We start from the raw sequence: 21,987 nt of genomic DNA, 5'->3' as shown, positions 1-21,987 counted from the left end.
CGCTTAGTGACGTCACAGGGACGATTCTTCTACAAAACCAAGAATCAGCCGATCCTAGAGGAGAATCGGCGATTTTGAACAGTGAATCGCCCCTTATTACGTCATAAATTGCGATTCCAGCCGCTTAGTGACACCGCCCGATCCTAGAAGAGAATCGCGACGATTTTGAATAGTGAATCGCCCATATTACGTCATAAATTGTGATTCCAACCGCTTAGTGACATCGCTCGATCCTAGAGTAGAATCGGTGACATCGTCCGATCCTAGAGGAGAAGAGAATCGTGGCGCTTTTGAACAGTGAATTGCTCCTATTACGTCATAAATCGTGATTTCAGCCGCTTAGCGACATCGCCCGATCCTAGAGGAGAATCGACGATTTTGAATCATGAATCGCCCCGATCCTAAAGGAGAATTGGCGATTTTGAACATCGCCCGATCCTAAAGTAGAATCGGTGACATCGCCCGATCCTAGAGGAGAATCGGGATATCGCCCGATCCTAGAGGAGAATCGGCGATTTTGAATCGTGAATTGCCCCTATCCTAGAGGAGAATCGGTGATTGCGATTTTGAAAAGTGAATCACCCCTATTATGTCATAAATCGTGATTCGGATCGGTGATTTTGAATCGTGAATCGTCCCAATCCTAGAGAAGAATCAGCGATTTTGAACCGGCGATTTTGAACAGTGAATCGCCCCTATTACTTCATAAATCGCGATTCCAGCCGCTTAGTGACATCGCCCGATCATAGAGGAGAGCCGCTGATTTTGAACCGGCGATTCCAGCCGCTTAGTGACATCGCTCGATCCTAGAGGAGAATCGGCGATTTTGAACAGGCGATTTTGAATAGTGAATCGCCCCTATTATGTCATAAATTGCGATTCCAGCCTCTTAGTGACATCGCCTTATCCTAGAGGAGAATCGACAATTTTGAACCGTGAATCATCGCCCGATCGCAGAGGAGAATCGGCAATTTTGAACCGTGAATCGCCCAAAATCGCCCCTATTACGATTTTGAACAGTGACTCGCCCCTATTACGTCATAAATCGTGATTCCACCTACTTAGTGACATCGCCTGATCCTAGAGGAGAATCGACGATTTTGAACCGTGAATCGTATCGCTCGATCCAAGAGGAGAATCGGCGATTTGAACCGTGAGTCGCCCATAATCGTCCCTATTACGATTTTGAACAGCGAATCGCCCCTATTATGTCATAAATCGCGATTTCAGCCTCTTAGTGACATCGCCCGATCTTAGAGGAGAATCGGCAATTTTGAATCATGAATCGCCCCCTATTACGTCATAAATCGCGATTCCAGCCGCTTCGTGACATCACTCGATCCTACCCGATCCTAGAGGAGAATCGGTGATTCCAGCCGCTCGCCCCTATTACGTCATAAATTGTAGATTCCAATAGCTTAGTAGAATCGGCGATTCCAGCCGCTTGCCCCTATTACTTCATAAAATGTCATAAATCGTGGATTTCAGCCGCTTAGTGACGTAGAATCGGCGATTCCAGCCGCTTACCCCTATTACGTCATAAATCGCGGATTCCAGCTGCTTAGTGATATCGCCCGCTCCTTGAGGAGAATCGCCAAGACCCTAGAGGAGAATCGCCGATTCCAACTGCTCACCCCTATTACATCTTAAAACGTCATAAATCGCTACCCGATCCTAAAGGAGAATCGGGGATTCCAGCCGCTCGTCCCTATCATAAATCGCTACCCGATCTTAGAGGATAATCGACGATTCCAGCCACTTGTCCCTATTACGTCATAGTCCCTATTACATCATAAAACGTCATAAATCGCTACCCGATCCTAGAGGAGAATCGGCTAAGCCACTCATCCCTAGTACGTCATAAAACGTCATAAATGGCTACCCGATCCTAGAGGAGAATCGGTGATTCTAGCCGCTCGCTAGCCCCTATTATGGCTCGCTCGCCCCTATTATGTTGTAATAGAGGAGAATCGACGATTCCAGCCGCTCGCTTGCCCCTATGAGGAGAATCGGCTATTCCAGTCGCTCGCTCGCCCCTATTACGGCTCGCTGGCCCTTATTACGTTGAAATAGAGGAGAATTGACAATTCCAGCCGCTCGCTCGTCTCTATTACAACGTAATAGGGGAGAATCGACGATAATAGGGGAGAATCGGTGATAATAGGGGAGAATCAGCAATTCCAGCCGCTCGCTCGATCCTAGAGGAGAATCAGCGATTTCACCGATCCTAAAGGAGAATCGGCAATATTACATTATAATATAGGAGAATTGACGATTCCAGCCGCTCGCTCGATCTTAGAGGAGATCCTAGAGGAGAATCGGCGATTTCAATGAATCGAACATAATCGGCGATTCCAGCTGCTCGCTCGATCCTAGAGGAGAATCGGCGATTTCAGTGAATCAAGCAGAATCGTCAATTTCAGTGAATCGAGCAGAATCGACGATTTCAGTGAATCGAGCGATTTCACCGATATCCTAAAGGAGAATCGTCGATTCATCCTAAAAGGGAATCGGCGATATTACGTTGTAATAGAGGATCGGCGATTTTAGTGAATCGGCGAGTGAATCACCCCGATCTAGAGGAGAATCAGCGATTTCACCGATCCTAGAGGAGAATCGGCGATTTCACCGATCCTAAAGGAGAATCGGCGATTTCAGTGAATCGACACGATATTACGTTGTAAGAGGATCGGCAATTTCAGTGAATCGACGCAATATTACGCTGTAATAGAGGATCGACGATTTCAGTGAATCGACGAGTGAATCACCTCGATCTAGAGGAGAATCAGTGATCGACGAGTGAATCACCCCAATCTAGAGGAGAATCAGCGATTTCACGGATCCTAGAGGAGAATCCGCGATTTCACCGATCCTAGAGGAGAATCCGCGATTTTAGCGAATCGACGAGTGAATCACCCCGATCTAGCGATTTCACCGATCCTAGAGGAGAATCGGCGATTTCAATGAATCGATCGACGAGTGAATCACCCTAATCCTAGAGGAGAATCGAATCGGCGATTTCAGCGAATCGCCTCTATTACGTCCGATCCGAAAGGAGAATCGAATCGATCGACGAGTGAATCACCCCGATCCTAGAGGAGAATCGAATCAACGATTTCAGTGAATCGCCTCTATTATGTCCGATCCTAGAGGAGAATTGAATCAACGATTTTAGTGAATCGCCTCTATTACGTCATAAATCTCTTAGACGAGAATCGGTGATTTCAATGAATCGCCTCTATTATATCATAAATCGCCATTCCAGCTGTCGGTGATTTCAATGAATGGCCTCTATTACGTCATAAATCGCCATTCCAGCCGCTTAGTGACGTCACAGGGGGCGAGTCCTTACCTGAGGACATTTTGGTAATTTTTTTCAAAATATCACTTTAGGTTACCCTTTCTCTCCATCGCACTGGCAATGAGGCTTTTGTAAAGGTATTTATATCTTATAGACTTTCTCCAATTCTTCTATGTGGGACTTGCGTTAAGCGATATTATATTGAAAATTCATACAATATAAGTAAATATTGTATAAAGCTCTCCAGCAGTGTGTGAAGGGTTGCTGTGGTTAGCAGCAAAGGTTTTATGGGTAACTTCCCAAGTTTGAATCCTAGTTGGAACGCCATTGTGTAAAATTCACTTTTTGTCTTCATAAAAAAAATTTTAAAAAAATAATATCTAAATTTTTTTTAAAAAAATAATATCATAAAAAAAAGAAGAAGATAGGTTTTTACTTTTGTCTTAAAAAAAAACTAAAATTTGTCTTCATAAGAAAAAAATAATATAGGTTTTTACTTTTGTCTTAAAAAAAAAACTAAAATGAAGAAAATAATGTAATAAAATCAATAAAAGAAAAAAAAAGTAAGACAACAAGTAAAAAGAAAAAAGTAATATAACATCTTATTTTTTCTCTTGTCCCAAAAAAACAAAAAGTAATACAACAACTATCATATTTTTTCGTAAAAAAAAAATACAACAAGTATTTCTTGTCAAAAAAATAAAAGATATTTCTTAATACAATAAATATTTTTTGATACAAACTAGGAATAACTGATCTAATTATAATTTTTTTTTTATAATATGGTAAGCTTTAATATAAATTAGGAATATTAATTTTAAGATATGATTCATATACATTTGAAATAATTATCTGTCTCTAACAATCTCTTTCATTAAATTTATTCTAGATTTCTAAATAATTATATTTTTTAAAATTTGAAGTGTTATTTCGAAAATTGATGCGCATTCGAATAATTTATATATTAATAATCAAATATTTTATTTATTTATTTGTATTATAAATCTTGTAATGTATTATTTTTCTTACAGTTGTCAATAATACATTTTAAATTAAATAATATTATAAAATATTTTAAATTTGCTATTATTTATATAATAAAATATAAACCAACAATTTTCTTTGCGATATATAATATTATAGTTAGATAGGTTGTAATAATTTTGGATTATAGTTAGTTAGGTTGTAATAATTTGGTTTTTTTTTTTTTTAGTGGATTAGGTTTTTCCGTCAATGCGAGATTTTAGTGGCAATTTTTTATCGATTTAATCCATTATTTATTGTAGTTAATGTATGATTATATACTTTATCCATGGTAATTCTATGTTTTTATTTTATGTGATGCAAATTTAATGGTTAACATAAGTTCATACAAGAAAAGAACATATTATTTATTCACAAATTGATTAAAAATGAAAGTTAATGATGTAATATCCGTATTTCTTATTGGATTCTTAAAAAATAACATTTATCATGAATTTTCATAATTTTTTTGGATTTTTTTTAAAGAACCGATTCGGTCGATTCTCTATCTAGATCGCTGATTCACCGATCCGGATGGGTTTTTGAGGTACCCGATTCAGGGCATCGATCTATTTTTTAAACCACTAGATGGAGCTGTGTTGTTCGGGTAAAAATTATTTTCAAAAATAAAATTTTAGAAAAATTCAGTTTTTCTAAACTCAAATTGAGTTCAAAACCCCTTTGTCTCTCAAATCTCAGTTAGGTAACACCCAAGCCTTTTATCTCCACAAAAATCTCTTTGGCCTCGTTAACCATGCATTCCTTGCATAAACCACATATGAGAATAGGGTATTGCAGAGTCAGGAACCCAGCATCGCAAAGACCCTTAATCGTGTTATAACAGTATGTATACTACTCATTTCCTGTGTACTATTAATTTTATCAGCTTCACAAAACCTCTTGATCATCGTGGTATAAAATACACAAACCCCTAATTTTGGGTTCTTCTCCTCTTTGAGGGCAGATGCAGCCACAATGAAGCTAGGGTTTCAAGGGGCGTTTCTATAACTTCTACATCTTTGAGAATACTGGAGAGACTGCTTCTTCATCTCTGGGTGAGAGAAAGTTCCTGGCGTTTACGCCATTTTCTGGTGATTTGATGGCAGAGAGTTTCATACTCAAACTTGATCCACTTCCTATGCTTAGGATTTCATCTGGATTGGAGGCCATTTCCTAGAGGCATGAAGAGAGAGCCAACGTTGAGCCTCAATGAAATCAGGATGAGAGAGGGGTAATCCAATTTCGGTTTTTGACAAAACTGAATTTATCTAATTATGGATTTTTTAAAAGGGAATTTTTTTAATTTTTAGTTTTTTGAAAAATAAAAATTTTGTAATAATGTTAAATATAACAGATTGAGGTGGATAAAAAGGGATCATAAAGATGCAGTCTACCTTTAAGAAAATAATTCCATAAAAATTGTAAGGTATATTCCTCACTGTAAGGGAAAAGAGAGAATATGAGTGCGCACAAGAGAGATTATTTTTTTCCTAGATTTTGTGCGTAAGTTACCCATTAGTTTTTTTGTTTCAAATCTATTTCCAACTAAAATTTAGAAGAGAGATATGTATATCTTGTTTACATATCTAAGATTTCCCATTAAAAATATGAGGTGCATATTCGGATATGGATTAATTAATCCAAAATGAATTGACAAGCATTACTAAGATATATCATATGATGAGATGCATATTCGGATATGGATCAATTAACCTAAAATGAATTGACAAGCATTAATAATGTATTACGTTTCCTTATTAAATTTTTGTATTTTAAAATGTCTGTATTTTATAACCCCATTATCTGTACTGGATAGAGAGAGAGTAGGGTAGAGAGAGAAAGAAAACACTCAATTGAAGGGACGCATAAATTATAGGGGTAGAGAGAGTAGGGTAGAGAGAGAAAGAAATACTCGATTAAAGGAGAGAGAAAGTATAAGATGAGAAGATTTACGTGAGATGGAGATGCTACCTCATGTGCAATTCAAAATGCAAAAGAGTAGGGATTTGAGGTTATAGATTAGAGATTTAGGATAGGGTAGAGAGAGAAACAGAACTTGATTTTTAGGGAGAGTATATATGCAAGAGAGAGAATGAGATATTTTAGGGGAGATGAGTAGAGAAAGAGAGAATATCTTAATATAAGATTTAAAAAAATAAAGATTTTAATTGGATTTATTTGAGAGAATATGCACAAGAAAAAAAAGAAGAGATAATGAGCAATTTTATGAGAGATTTTGAGGAGAGAGAGTATATGAGAGATTGAGAGAGAGTACGTGAGAGATATTGAGAATGAGAGAGAGAGTACATACAAGAGAGAGAAAGAAAGGAAAGTGAGAGAAAGCTCAATCTATGTCTCTCATATATCTTAAAATCTATAGTTACTATTTTTTCACCTAAAATATCTCTCTTATACTAAGTGGGAGAAATTATATATCTCACTTTTTGTTAAGACGTTTATTCTAATTAGGTTTAGAAATCTTATAAATAGAAATTTTTCAACTTCTCAAAATAGTTTCACATGCCTCTCTCAACCTCAAAATTTTGCCTCTCTCGACCTCAAGGTGTGCTCCCTCCCTCCCTCTTGATCTCAACCTCAAGTTGTGCTTCGTTTCTTCCTCCCCTCAAGGTGTGCATCGTTTCTCCTTCCTTCCCTCTTGATCTCAACCTCAAGGTGTGTTACGTTTCTCCCTCCCTCCTGATGGTTTTTAGTTTGATGGTTTTTAGTTTCTTATTTGAATTAAGAAGTTATGGCTTTTTAGTTTTTTAATCAATGTTTTGGTTATTTGAAGTGAGAAGTTGAGTTAAGTATATGTTAAGAATTTTGATAGTTATTGCATGCTTTTCATGTTATTCTTTTGTTTTTATGGTTTTTTATTGTGAAATTTTGGATAAAAAAATCTTAAGATTTTGAAAATTGGATGGCATCTATTCAATTTGAGACATTATTTTTCCCGAAGGGTACAATTTTTATTTAAGTTAATCTATTCTTTGAAGGGGTTAAATCCCCAAAATTGGTGTCCTAATATTAATTCTAAATTGTTTAGGATCGGGCATTAAAGATTCAAAAAGCTACATAGGAGGATTTTTTTCGATATGAGATTGTGGTATCTATGTAAAAATCACCGGATGATTAATTTCAGAAATAGGAAATTTGGGTCTTGAGTTTTTTATGCTTGGACTCAGATTTGGACTTAAAAAAATTATGGGATCTGAATTTTGCTTGACCTTGACCCAGATCCGAAAAACATTATGAGACCCAGACTCGGATGTGGACTCGAAAAAAGTCATAGGACCCGAAATTTTGCCAAACCTAGACCCAGATTTGAAAAACATTATATGAGACCCAGACTTGGATGTGGACTCGAAAAAAATTATAGGGCCCAAAACCTGGGCCCATCCAAAAATAGAAAAATAGGTATATTTTTACTATGAGGGACTGTGTTTTTTGGTAGTAAAAATTTGGATAATAGAATATATATATATATTAACAATGTAAAGATCAATATATAATATATATAACATAATTTAATATATAATCAAATGTATTTTATATATTTTATTAAGGTATATTTGTATTATATATAATATAATATAAGATATATATATATATATATATATATATATATATATATATATATATATATATATATATATATATATATATATATATATATATATATATATATATATATATATATATATAATATATATATAAGTTAAAGCAAAGATAAACACGTTTCATAAAAATAAGAAAATAAGAAAAGATCATAATTATATAGAACGCATTATCTAAACATACTATATTGAAAGTATATTAAAAGGTTGAGAGAGAGTAAGAGAGAGAATACGCATTTTCTTAAGATTGAGAATTTTAAAAAACCAATTAAAATAGCTACATGTCTTGCATGATGTTTCCTAGCCTAGCCGTTCTTCCCAAAGTTTTAGAGAAAGAGATAGGTACGTTGAGATAATATAATATAGTGAGAGAGTATTCTTCATTAGGAAGAGATTGGCACATGAAAACAAGATAGGATCCTAAAAATATTAAAAACAATCCATATTGTTTTGACGAATGGAAACAACTCATATCACCATATCCTTTTTTTGGTATCTCTTCTTGATATACTTAAATGGAAAAATATTAAAAAACATATTTGAAAAATTATTTCATGGCGTAGCCTCTATCTTCCTTGATATAATAGCAATAGAAGCTATTACATTTTCAATTTCAATTAAACGAGAGAGACGTGTGTAATAGAGGTAAAGACGGAGATAAAGATTTTAGAAGGAGAAATATGAAGAGAAAATTATGGAGATAAAGAGAACAAAATTTTAAAAAGAAAGAGATAGAGAGAGATAGAAAGTAAATCTCCAATATTATTACAAAAGATAGTATGATGTAGAGAATACAGATAAAGATGGAGACAAAGAGAGATTTTAGAAAGGGTAAGAGACAGAGGGGGGAGACGTGCTTAAGAGAGAGAGAGAGTTTCATCACCGAGAGAGAGACACGTGCATAAATCCTCTAATTTTTTTTAGAACTTTGCATTTGAGGTTTACTCTTCGTTGAATATTCTCTATCTTTGCATAGGTTTTCTCTTTGCAGTAGAGATTTTTTTTTTCCTAATATTTCCCATAATTCGGTATGTATGGCATAGAAATTTCCTCAATATTTTTAGAACCATGTACACGTTGCAGTAGATGTTTTCTTTTTGTTGAATAGTCTCTTTACCGTAGAAGTTATTTTTTCTAATCTTTTTCAGAATTTTTGCAATTAGTTCATATATATATATATATATATATATATATATATATATATATATATATATATATATATATATATATATATATATATATATATATATATATGAGAAAATTGTGATTATTTATTTTATTTCTACATGCAATGCATGTAATTCAACTAGTATATTATAACACATTATCTAGATTGTCTATTTTCAAGTGTTTATGGTTCCATGAGTTATGTATTATTTTTTGAGCTTCAAATTTTATAATTGGTGATGACAATAGATTTTAGACTCATCATAGGGTTTGCATGTCCGAAATGTTTTCAAGATGAGGTTTTGGGGTGAGGCTTTAATTTTTTTTTGTATGGCCTAAGCTTTATGGAGAACTTATACTTTCATAAGAAAAAGGTTAAAATAAAATTTCCTAAAAAAAAAAGTTAATTAAGGTCACAAATAGGCTCAATGCTAGGTGGTTAGGGTGGTAAGTCACCAGACACGATTTCTTGAGGACCATTCTTACTACATGATGGAGACCCAATCCCCACTTAACTACTTAAAAAAGAAAAAAGAAAAGTTCTAGGGATTAGGCTTATGGAAAAAAGTAAAGCCGGATCTCAAGGTGTTAGAAAACCTTCAAATCGATTTTAACACATTATATAGACCATCCATTTTTCAAGATACCTTATATCAATTCTTGACTTACAAATTTTATAATTGGTGATGGATAGAGATTTTAGAGCCATTATAAGGATTTCTCATTCCCAAAGTGTTTTTAGGATGAGCTTTTGAGGGAAGGCCTTAAATTTTTCCGTAAGGCATAGGCTTTATAGAGACTGCATCCTTTCATAAAAAGAAAATATTATAATAAAGCTTGGGGTTTATGGAAAAAGTAAATTTGCATCTCAAATTTCATCAAGAATTACAGTTTTAGTATCAGAAAACCTTCAAATCGATCATCTAGACCTGGAGTACATGGATGTATAAAAAAAAAAAGGATTTTAAGCCTTAAAAATAATAAAAAGAGTAAACAAATGGACCATTTATTTTTGATACAAGGAGGTTACCATCACTCTAATCCTTCAAATTTCAAATTGAATGCTTATAAGAGTGTCATTGAATATACTCAAAGTTCAAAAAAAAAAAAAATCTCAAACTTCGTGACACCCCAAGCTATCCAATTTGACATCTAATTGCTAGAAGTAGTTGTAATCTCCTTATACCAAAGACAAATGGTCTTATAATATATAATCCCTATATTATAGTACATTATCTAGTCCATCGATTTTATGTGTTCATGAATCCGTGAGATCTATATTATTTCTCAAGCTACAAATTTTATAATTGGTGATGGAAATAGATTTTAATCAGCCTGAAGGTTCAAACTCTTTTTAAAAAAGGATAGAAGAAATACCGATAAATCCCATAATTTAAATCAATATCTAGATGTATAATACCAGTCAACTTCAAATATTTGGGAGAAGGCTTTGATAATGATGATCCAGAAATATTACACATGATAAAAGCAAGGTGCACACTATTAAAATCACTTAGAAATCTACTTCTAGTCCTGTTTGTGTTGTCCTAAATACCATATTCTATTCCGTTCAACAAGTCCGACTCTTTGTTTTTTTTATTTTTTCAGGCAGTTGAAGCGAAAAAAAGGTTACGGGATTCATCTTCAAGATACAATGTTTTTCTCTTTAATAAAAAAAGCAAAACTATTGACTTGGTATATATATATATATATATATATATATATATATATATATATATATATATATATATATATATATATATATATATATATATATATTCACAAGCAATAGTTAGTTAATGACTGACGGTTTAAAATGATTTTTCATAAAGACTTAGTGGACCTTGCAAGACTATATGGTTTTCTCAAAATCATATTCATAGACTTAAGTTTTTATCAAATCCTCCAATTTAATTTTAAAATATATGCTTAGCCTTCATAAATCATTTTACCACATTCACTTTTAATTTCCTATCAAGTCAACTTCATGGCCACAAAAACAAATCATAAATACTATCTTATAATTTTATCCAAAAACAACATGACTAAATAATTGTTATTAAAATCCTTGACAAAATACTTTCTTTTTGGCAAATATGAAGACTTTATCAAGAGATCATTATCACATACAACACATTATATTATTAGAAAAATAATATTTCTCTCAAATTAGGTTGCTAAGGGGATTCACATAAAAGTTGAGATTTGTGATAAAGAAGTTCATAGTTCCATTAGAGGGATTGATCTAAATTTGCTTTACCGGTTGAAATTGAAGGTTGATCCCGTACTATCGGATGATGGTGGTTTGGTGTTAGGTGTAATAAGCCCGGTTGAGGTAATATCTGAAACTCTGTTTTTGTTTCTTGTCATAATTAATTATGTTGTCTTTATATTCCTAAGTGGATATTTTCTTTGTTTAAAAAAAATTGGTTTAATGGCATCAAGGTTTTTAAGATATTGGATTTGTTAGTTTTATTTTTCTTTAAAGCAATAGTTATTGTAATAAGACTCATTGTAAGTGATATTTGCCAAAAGAAAAGAAAAAGCAAAGAAAATAGGAGAAAAAAAGAAAAATAAATAAAATATATTCCCCAGTACGATCGCATTAGTCTTTCTTTCATTAGTATCAAAGTTATTGATACTTGATGCTATTAGTTGTACTATATCTTTATTGAGTCTAGATCAGGTTTGAGAATGAGATATAAGAAAGTTAATGACCTTTGTGGTCACATAATACACCAACGGTTAATAATTATTGGAATATTCAAACACGGAAAAAGGCACTACGCAAAATAAGTATTCTGGGCTATTTTGGAGTAGTGATATGAAGAAGATAATGATATATTTTTCTATTACATACTTCAATGATATTGTGTCTTTGAGAATAAGATCTACCTGAAAACTTTTAGTGGGAGATCCTAAGGGAATTGAGAGTTATGGACTCATGACCCTGCAAAATCCAGGAACTTTCTATTGAGTTTTGTGATTTTTCCCACAAATTATATGATTTTATTTCTAGTTGAAATTTGATTGTAACTCATCAAATTGAGTCCACTTTCAAACAAAAATAGTTTCATCAAGAAATTCCTTGTGGTTTGAAAGATACAGTCTATTAATTGAAGGATGCGCAAGTATTATTTTCTGCAACAAAAATTATTTTAATGATTTGAAAGTCATGATTTTATTTATATTCTTAACAGAATGTTTTATGGCCCATACCTAGTTTTTAAACTTCCATTCTGAGTTTATTTTCTAATAAAATTTATTTGAGAGACAAATATCTATGGAAAGAGAGGAATAAAATTTTTGGATTGAATAGAGGTCATCCTGAATTTTTTACAATTTGGTATGTTCTTCATTGAGATATGAATTTCTATATTTATCAAGCCTACTTAACATAGTGATATGAGGCTTGTGGAAATATATGTATTACCATTATATGTCTACTTTCAAACAAAATTGGTTTAAAAGAGAAACTCCATAAGAGTAGAGAGAAAAAACAAGTTTACTGGATAATGTTCATCTTAGAATTCTGCAGTATAATTTATTTTGTGATGTGAATGTCACTTATTTATTTATCTGAAGAAAAGTATAAATAAATTCTTTATGAGTTGAGAGATATCATATTTTTATCATTGGTTGCTCATGTTTTATTATGCAGTAAATTAAAATATGTGGCATGTTAAGGCACATTTTTTTATTCCTAATTATGGAGACCTTTTTAGGGCTCATTTAAAAGGTTTTATAATGTGCCATGATTATGGTTTATTATAGTAAATCTTCGTAATGCAGAGTTGATGAGAAATGACAGTCCATATGAAGAGTATTCGATCTGAAAAATAGTAGAAAAAATAAGAAACACAATACCTTTAAAAACATCTTGGTTTTTTTTAGATAAATGGATATAAAGGGATATATAAAGAGACTTGATGATAGCAAATAAATGCTAAAGATTAGTAGGAGAATCGAATTTGTGATATTTGAAATGATGGGATGAAAAATATTATATCTTCATGGTGTGATAAAGGGACAATCCAAGTGCCGAAGAGATGGTCATTTCATGACATATGAAACCGATGAACAATATATTCTCCATCAGTTGCGTGCTTTTCCAAGATCACAAAATATTGTCAAACAAGTAAATCAATAAATCGATAAAGCCCAGGTACCACACTATATGGTTTTGAGATATGAAATTTATCACACATTACTTGGTAAGGTTATATAGGGAAAGATGATTCAGTAACCCTTTATTTTTAAGTTTCATATACTTCTTCGCTTTTTTGGCTATTTGTTTTATAAACATGTCTGGAGTGTATGGACATTAGGTTATAGGTGCTAACAAATTTGAAAGAGATAGTTTTGAATTTTGAATACCCTGTGTTTTTGTACCTAATTGTGCTTGAGTGTAATCTACTTAAGGTAGTAATACACATGGAGATGTGGTTTGATCGAGGGCTTTGAGCTAAAGTATGAAACACGAGAGATAGGTGTGGCTCATACAAATATATAAGTACGAAGGGAGTATTCTGATGGAACTCAGTCTAAGTGATCATCCTTCAATGTTTATAATATGATGTGTTGCATGTGTTGATGATCTCTTGATAAAGTCTCTATATTTACCAAAAAAGAAGTATTTTGTCAAGGCTTTAATAATCATTATTTAGTCACACTTTAATAATCATTCTTTTAAAGAAGTGATTTTGAATTTGTTATGGCTTAGATCTTGAAATTCACTAAATGGATGGTCGAGATTCATTGTTGGATGGGTACTAATTTTGACAATATCTAGGGTGCAAATTGAAATTTTTTTTTTCCGCAGGATTGATTATGAGGATGAAAATAATGTATCTAAAAAACTTAGGGTCATACAAATGCCAAAAGTATGGTTTTCTAGATGTGTGGTTGCATTATACTACTATACAACTGTTGCATTAGATCATTTCCATATATATATAGATAGATAGGAAAAGTCTTCCTAACACCTATAGGCGAAAATAAATAGTGATTTCGCCTACCCTCATCATCGTCCAAGTTTCATTGCGGGTCATGATTGTCTGTTAGTATTTTATTTTTTATTTTTTTTATAAATCAGAATGACCTGAAATTTAGAGGGCATGTATATCTTACTGAGGCGCATCTAATAAAAATATAAAAATAAATTATCCGTGAAAATCAAAATTGACCAAAATACTCCCTAAAAGTTTCGGGGGTATTTTGGTTAATTTTTTCATGTAAAATTCCTTTTTTATATTTTTCAAATATTCCCCTATTTTTTATGAATACACGTTCCAAATTTCAAGTCATTCCGATTTGTCGAAAAAAATTAAAAAATGAAATACTATCGGACAATAGTGATTGCGCGATGAACTTTGGACAGTGATGGGGTAGGTGAAATCACTGTTCATTTTCACCTATAAACATTGCGCAGTATTTTTCATATATATATATATATATATATATATACATATACATATTCATATATACATATATATATATATATATATATATATATATATATATATATATATATATATATATATATATATATATATATATATATATATATATATATATATATATAGGGTTTTTAGGGTTAACAACCACTCAAAATACAAAGGTTCAAGTTAAAAAGGGTTATGATGGGTGTATTTATTAAAAAATCATTACTTTTTTATTAAAAATGATTTAAATATGTAACTTTACAATCAACTAAGGGCAAATTTGAAATTTTAATAAAAGTACAATGACATTTTGGAAGTTAGTGTTCTAGAACTTTATTTGTAGAGTATCATTGTCCTTTAGTTAAAATTTCAACTTTACCCGTTACAGAAATGACGAAATTACCATTTGTCTTGTAGTCATATTTACAAAATTGTCCCACAAAAGTAATTTTAAAAAAAAATAGACTACAAAATTAATAAATCCACCCTTCACAACTCTCTTCATCTTGAAATTTTGTAATTTGAAGGGTTGTGAAGTTTATATTATCCTATATATATATACACTAAGTCAATAGTTTTTTAATTAAAGAGAAAAACATCGTGTCTTGAACGTGTTTATAAAAGTGGGAGAAAAACTGTCATGCATTAGTTTTTAAATACACATATGCCTTGACCTCATGTTTATAGTTATTTAGAATCCTCGATTGCCTAAGATCTTGAACCATAGGGAATGTTGTAGGAAGGTCATGTTGAGAGGCTTTTTTGATATATGTTGTGTTGATTAGATAACTTGGTTTGTATTAATTTACTGCTGCGACGACTAGTGTGGTTGAACCTTTGTGGTTCAGGAAAGTTTTTCATATTGTGAAACCAAAGGACATTGAATTACATATTGCAAGAGGCTTGCGATGCTACCTCATGATATATGCATAAGAATGTTGAGAATAATTATGTTATATATGAAATAATTGAGTGGGAGCTGCTACAATCTCACGTTTCTTTTAGTTGCTTGGATATTCAAATATACAGATACAAGCTATCTCACGGATCCAGATGATGCAAAGTTTATATTTGGATATATGTGTTCATGCTTGGAGGGAGTACAGTTTCTTGGAAATCAAAGAAAGATGATATGGTAGAATAATCCACTATGGAGGCAGAGTATGTGGCGTGCTGTTTGGCGGCCAAGGTGCGTGCTGTTTGGCGGCCAAGGTGACCGTATGGATTAAGAAATTTTTTAATCGATTTGATTTTCACCCTGTACATTATGAGGCAGTAAGGATTTTCTGTGACAATACGGCGGCGATATGCGTGTCAAATGAGCAACGATTTCATAAGAGCTCCATGCATATAAAACCATATTTCTATCATCTGAAGAATGAGATGAGATTAAGAAAGATCCAGATAAACTAAATATTCCAGTGGGAGCACTAGCTAGTATTTGACAGGTCATCTGGAACGACAGACTATATTGTTGTTCACCCATAGAACCCACATGTGTGGACTGGTTGTAAATGATATAGTAGAATATGAACTCAGTGGGAGTGTGGTCCCTCATGAACTATATTAAGCAAACAATGTTTGTTGATACCGGACTGTGCTTGACGAGCTGGACCAGTCGGTTGGAAAAAACTTATGTTATCTAGGCATAAAAAACTAATTGATATCTAATAGTTCATCCATTGATGAGGTCGGAGAATGCTCGGATGAGTAAGCCTAGGGATTGTGTGATACGTCTTTAGAAGAGAACTTGAAATCTACAAATTGGCTTATCGACCAGACCTTGATACTAACTAATGAGCCCCTACATAGATTGTTGTGTCATGCGAAACACTAGGTCGGTTTGACAAAATAAGTGTGGACCGTAGTCCACAGTTAAAGGTGGAGTACCCCAATGTTTATTTATTTAATTCCTAGACCATATGGAACATTTTTTTATATAATGAATTTAATTATATATTTTTTAATGATATATGATTTTTAGAATTATTATTTGAATTTTTCTAGATCTCTGGATATTTTATTTATCAAATTTGGTTTCATAAAAACATAGATATTGATTTTAGATGATTTAAATATTCAAATTTGATTTTATAGCTTTCTAAAAATCATATAATTAATTTTAATATTACATAGGGGGCCCAATATGTTAATCGGCCCACCATTGCATGTGGGTGGGGCCTATGAAGTACCACCTAGGGTGGCACACCCCACCCTAATGAAACTTTCATTGTGTTAGTTCAAGTTTTGGTTTCAAGAGAAAGCTTTGAAGTGTTTTGGAAAGATTTTGCCTTGAGAAAGCTTTCAAATGATTTTTTGAAGTATGAGAAGGCTTGTGCATAATTTTGGTAAGCATTATATTATAAATGTAATTATTTTATTTAATTTATATTGATGGGAAAATGGTTTAGGAATGTGAGATAAATATTCTAGCCCCTTCCATAATATTGATGGCTCCATCTACGGAATGGAGGGTTTAAATCTCTCATCCCACAAGTCACCTAAGATCAATGATTCATATTCAATCTCATAAGAAGAGGTAAACCAATAAAACTTTAAAAAACTTTAATCGTGTTCAAAGCCTATAAAAAGATACTGTCTCTACCCAAAATCTCTACATCTTATCTTTCTATCTTCCTCCCTCTTAAAAAAAGTTTCTCTCTTTCTCATGAAAGCCCAAAGGGGGAATATGCCTTACTCTCTCATCTTTGAGATCTCTCTCTTTCACATTGTGAAAGAACTTAAGGGGTTTAAGCTATTGAGAGTTGACATCTCTCTCATGGTCTTTTTCATGATCTCTCATCTCTCATCATTAGGGTTTTTTTAGACTATAGGATTGGAGTAGAAAAGTGAAATGTTTCTCTCAAATTAGGTTGCTAAGAAGATCGCCTAAGGGTTTGAGATTTGTGATAAACGAGTTCATAGTTCCATTAAAGGGCTTAGCCTAAACTTGTTTTCCCAGTTAAGATTGAAGGTTGATCGTTGATCCCCGTGCCATCGGATGGTAGTGACACGATGTGTGGTGTAATAAGCTCGGTTGAGGTAATATCTGACACTTTTTTTTTGTTTCTTTCCATAGTTAATTTTATTGTCTTTATATTCCCAAGCATAAGAATTGTAGATACTTTCTTTGTCTAAAGAAAATTAGTTTAATGGCATCAAGGCTTTTAAGATATTGGACTTGTTAGTTTTATTTTGCTTTAAAGCAAGAGTTATAGTAATAAGACTACTTATAAGTGATCTTTGTTAAAAGAAAAGAAAATGGGTGAAAAATAGAAAAATAAAACTAAATAATCCAAGATCTTAAAAACCTTGATGTCATTAAATCAATTTTCTTTAAACAAAGAAAATATCCACAATTCATATGCTTGAGAATATAAAGACAATATAATTAAATATGATACGAAATAAAAGAGAGTGCTGGAAATTACCTCAACCGAGTTTATTACACCCCACACTGAATCACCACCATCCGATGCCGCGGGATCAACGATCAACCTTCAATCTCAACCGGGAAAGTAAATTTAGGCCAAGTCCTTTGATGAAATTATGAACTCCTTTATCACATATCTCAAACCCTTAGGTAAATCCCCTCAGCAACCTAGTTTGGTAGAAATACTTCTCTTTTCTACCATAACATTATAGTCTAAAAAAAATATCAATGAGATATGGGAAATCATGAGAGACACCATGAGAAAGATGACAACTATCAATAGCCTAAACCCCATAGGTTCTTTCACGTGAGAGAGAGATCTCAAAGATGAGAGATGAGAGAGTGGGGTATGTCCTCTTTGGGCTCGCATGAGAGAGAGAGAAATTTTTCTTAAGAGAGAGAGATAGAAAGATAAGGTGTAGAGATTTTTGGTAGAGATAATTCTTTTTTATAGGTTTTGAACAAGATTAGGATTTTTCTTGGTTTGTTTTTCTTATGAGATTGAATATGAACCATTGATCTTGAGTGATTTGTGGGGTGAGAAATTTGAGCCTTCCATTATATAGATGGGTCATCAACAATATGGAAGGTGTTAGAATATTTATCTCCATTTCTAAACCATTTTCTCATAAATAAAAATTAAATAAAATAATTGCATTCATAATATAGTGCTTGCCAAAATTATGCTCAAGTCTTTTTATGCTTTTCAAAAATCCTTTGAAAGTTTCCTCAAGACAAAATCTTTCAAAAACACTTCAAAAGCTTTCTCTTCAAGCCAAAGCTTGAACTACCACAAGTAAAGTTTTATTAGGGTGGGATGTGCCACCTTAGGTGGTACTTCATGGGCCCCACCCACATGCAATGGTGGGCCCATTACATACTGGGCATCCCATGCAATATTAAAATTTTTAAAATTAAGTATATGATTTTTAAAAATTCAATAAATTAAATTTGAATTTTTAAATCAATCTAAAATTAATATCTATGTCTTTATAAATCCAAAATTGATAAATAAAATATCTAAAGATTTAGAAAAATTCAAATAATAATTCTAAAAATCATATATTATTAAACAAACATAATTAAATTCATTAGATGGGAAAATGATACATATGGTCTATGAATTAAATAAATAAACGATTAGGCATTCTACCTTCAACTATGGACTACGGTCCACACTTGCTTTATCAAACCGACCCGTGTTTCTCATGATCCACGGTCCATACAATGACTCATTAGTGAGTCACCAAAGTCTGGCCGATGAGCCAAATGATCTAATCTCAGTTTGTGGATTTCAGGTTCTCTCCTAGAGTACCAAGATTTACCCGTGTTTCTCACATGACCCACAGTCCATCCAAGGACTCATTAGTGAGTCACCAGCCGATGAGCCAAGTGATCTAATATCAGTTTGTGGATTTCAGGTTCTCTCTTAAAGACGTACCAAGATTTACCCGTGTTTCTCATGACCCACAGTCCATACAATGACTCATTAGTGAGTCACCAAAGGCTGGCCGATGAGCCAAATGATCTAATCCCAGTTTGTGGATTTCAGGTTCTCTCCTAAAGACGTACCAAGATCACTTAAATCTGATGCAACCACAACTCCTATGGCGCATATGGCGCATAAAGGTATATCTCGCATGCATAAGCTTCACCTTTAAAGGTGGTTCGCTTTTCTGAAACAGTTATCATTTTACATGTTGTGTGATGACTCGTGGATGAGGCTTTGACCCCCGTCTCTGAAGGCCACCATCACACACAAGGGTCACACAGTCTCTCGGTTAACTCATCCGGACATACTCCGACCTCATCACAGAACTATTGGAACCCTTATCAGATAATTTTCTATGCCCTCAGATAACATAGGTTTTTTCCAACTGACTGGCCTAGCTCGTCAAGCTCAATCCAGTATCAGCAAATATTGTTTGCTTAGTATGCTCCACGAGGGATCACACTTTCATTGAGTTCATGTACCGCTATATCATTTTATTTTTCAAGCACTCATGACGCCTTTAATGGCCACACTCACCCAACAACGACCTCCTCCATTTTTATCATCAAACTATTCCTTCTTCAGGTTTTGGTTTTTGTTTGAGACTTGTTGGTTTTGCTCTATGCTTAGTGAAATTTTGAGAGCAGTTTTGAGAGTAGTTTTGACGTTATTATTCGACATTAGTGAAGTTTTGGGGTCTTTAAGAAATCATTAATGCTTTGCTCGAGTTTGTTTGAGGATTTTATTACCAATGGGATGATAACCAATCCAATATATATAGTCTTTAGAGTTTCATAATTTAATCTGATACCAAATTTATCTTGGAAAATTATTAATTAAATTCTGAAAATAAATAATCATGCAACTATTCCTGAAATAAATAGGTAAGGAATAGACATTTTGAACTTTTGGTTTTAATTATGAATCTTAATTGCTTAAAATAAGGGATTATAAAAATACGTTATACAATAGTTAATAGATAAAGTTTGTTTATGTGTATGCAACTCCAATTCTCACATAGTAAGAATTCTTTTGACTTTTTATTTTTCAATAAAATAAGAAACATGAATTTTGGGTTTATTATTTGAAATTATGACTTACCTAATTCACATAAGACATTTAAAATTAATAACAATTGGATCTGTAGTGCCCACGGTAGGATATGGGATCGTGGATTTCAAATTGACCAAGGCCACATCTAACATTACAAATTTATTCTACTTTTATTTTTATTTTCTATTTAAATATTATATTTATCGAAAATTTGAGGTGTATACTCATTTCTCTATAGCATACCAAAGTAAAATAAATACGATCTCTAACTAAAAATAAAAATAAAAATAGTTTGTGGCCGTTGGATGAGACTAGGTTAAATCTGATTGTGCATCTTTCAATGGACACTATACCATCCGTTTGTTTTAAGCAATGTTTAACCACTCAGACTCAACCGAGTCCACTTGGACCCAGTTAAGTGGCCGGGGACAACTAGGGCATATTAAAAAACTTATATAAATAAGTAAGATCAACCTAGAAAGAAAATATAAGTAATTTGGATTTTTGTGCAATGATTTGTGTGTTTTCTTGTCATATGCACTATTTTTGTTCCTCTTTTTTTGGATTTTTTGAAATATCTCAACCTTGGATCATATTTTTCTAAATCCATCTGTTTTATATTTTCTCAAGTATACTTCTCATGTCGTTTTCAATTTTTTTTAAAAAAAAATTTATTTCAATTTGAAGCAATGTTTTTATAGGTTTTTTTTAAATTCTTTAGGGCATTTTGGGCCAGGTATATGTTGCCTCTGGGTCCACTCATACTCGGCCGAGTTACATGGCTCGAGCCACGGCCAAGTCCCATGTCGAATTTCAAAACATTGGTTTTAATTGTTTTACTTATGGATTTCCTAAACTTTAAGAATTGTTTGGATTTGCAAACATGATGATTCAACTGGTCCATTGATCCGGATAGTCGACTGATCTGGACCACTTTCCAGGATGGATGAAAGTCACCTGATCCACTACTAAACATTAATATATACTGCGGATACATAGGTAATAAATCCTATTATAACAAAAATTGATAAATTTATTACTCATATATAATGCGTTATACATTTTTATTTGAAATATGAGTTTGTATAATTAAAAAATAGCTTAACATTTGTATAATTCCAAATCTGTAGTTTAATCTAATTTATAAGTTTGAAGAATACTTTACTTGAGATAAAATTAGAAAATTATCAATAAAATTATAAAATTTAATGTGTCTTACCTTTTGAGTAAAAATATGATTTTCAAAACAACAACAATCATAACAATGTCTACTACTTTTATGACTAATTATTTGAAATAATAGTAATTCACAATGTTTAAACAAGTATGTTCAATGAAGAATTTGTTAAATTCAAAGTTTTGTAATCACTATACTGTGAAATACAAACTAATTATTAAAAATAAAAAGTTCGTCTATATATTTTTAAGTCAACGTTATAATTGCAAATGGTAAACAA

The 21,987-nt window shown here is 32.7% G+C and overlaps 1 long non-coding RNA gene across 10 annotated transcripts; it reads left to right on the top strand.

The window, feature by feature from the left end:
• Positions 1-5,007: 5,007 nt before the first annotated feature.
• LOC110006996 (uncharacterized) lies at positions 5,008-20,234 on the top strand. 10 transcript variants are annotated; one of them, XR_016049728.1, is made up of 5 exons: positions 5,008-5,167; positions 5,289-5,379; positions 5,471-6,997; positions 11,384-11,443; positions 15,582-15,961. It is a non-coding gene; the product is annotated as an uncharacterized LOC110006996 (long non-coding RNA). The 10 variants fall into 10 exon arrangements; XR_016049729.1 differs by adding an exon at positions 19,538-20,234 and having other exon boundaries at positions 5,015-5,167; positions 5,289-6,997; positions 15,582-15,741; XR_016049733.1 differs by adding an exon at positions 10,717-10,736 and having other exon boundaries at positions 5,015-5,167; positions 5,289-6,952.
• The last annotated feature ends 1,753 nt before the right edge of the window (positions 20,235-21,987 follow it).

Source organism: Amborella trichopoda, chromosome 2 (assembly GCF_054954075.1).
Source record: "Amborella trichopoda isolate Santa Cruz 75 chromosome 2, AtrichopodaSantaCruz75HAP2 v2.0, whole genome shotgun sequence".
NCBI lineage: Eukaryota > Viridiplantae > Streptophyta > Magnoliopsida > Amborellales > Amborellaceae > Amborella > Amborella trichopoda.
The sequence above is the reverse complement of the archived record's forward strand: the minus strand, read 5'-3'. Positions and strand labels throughout refer to the sequence as shown.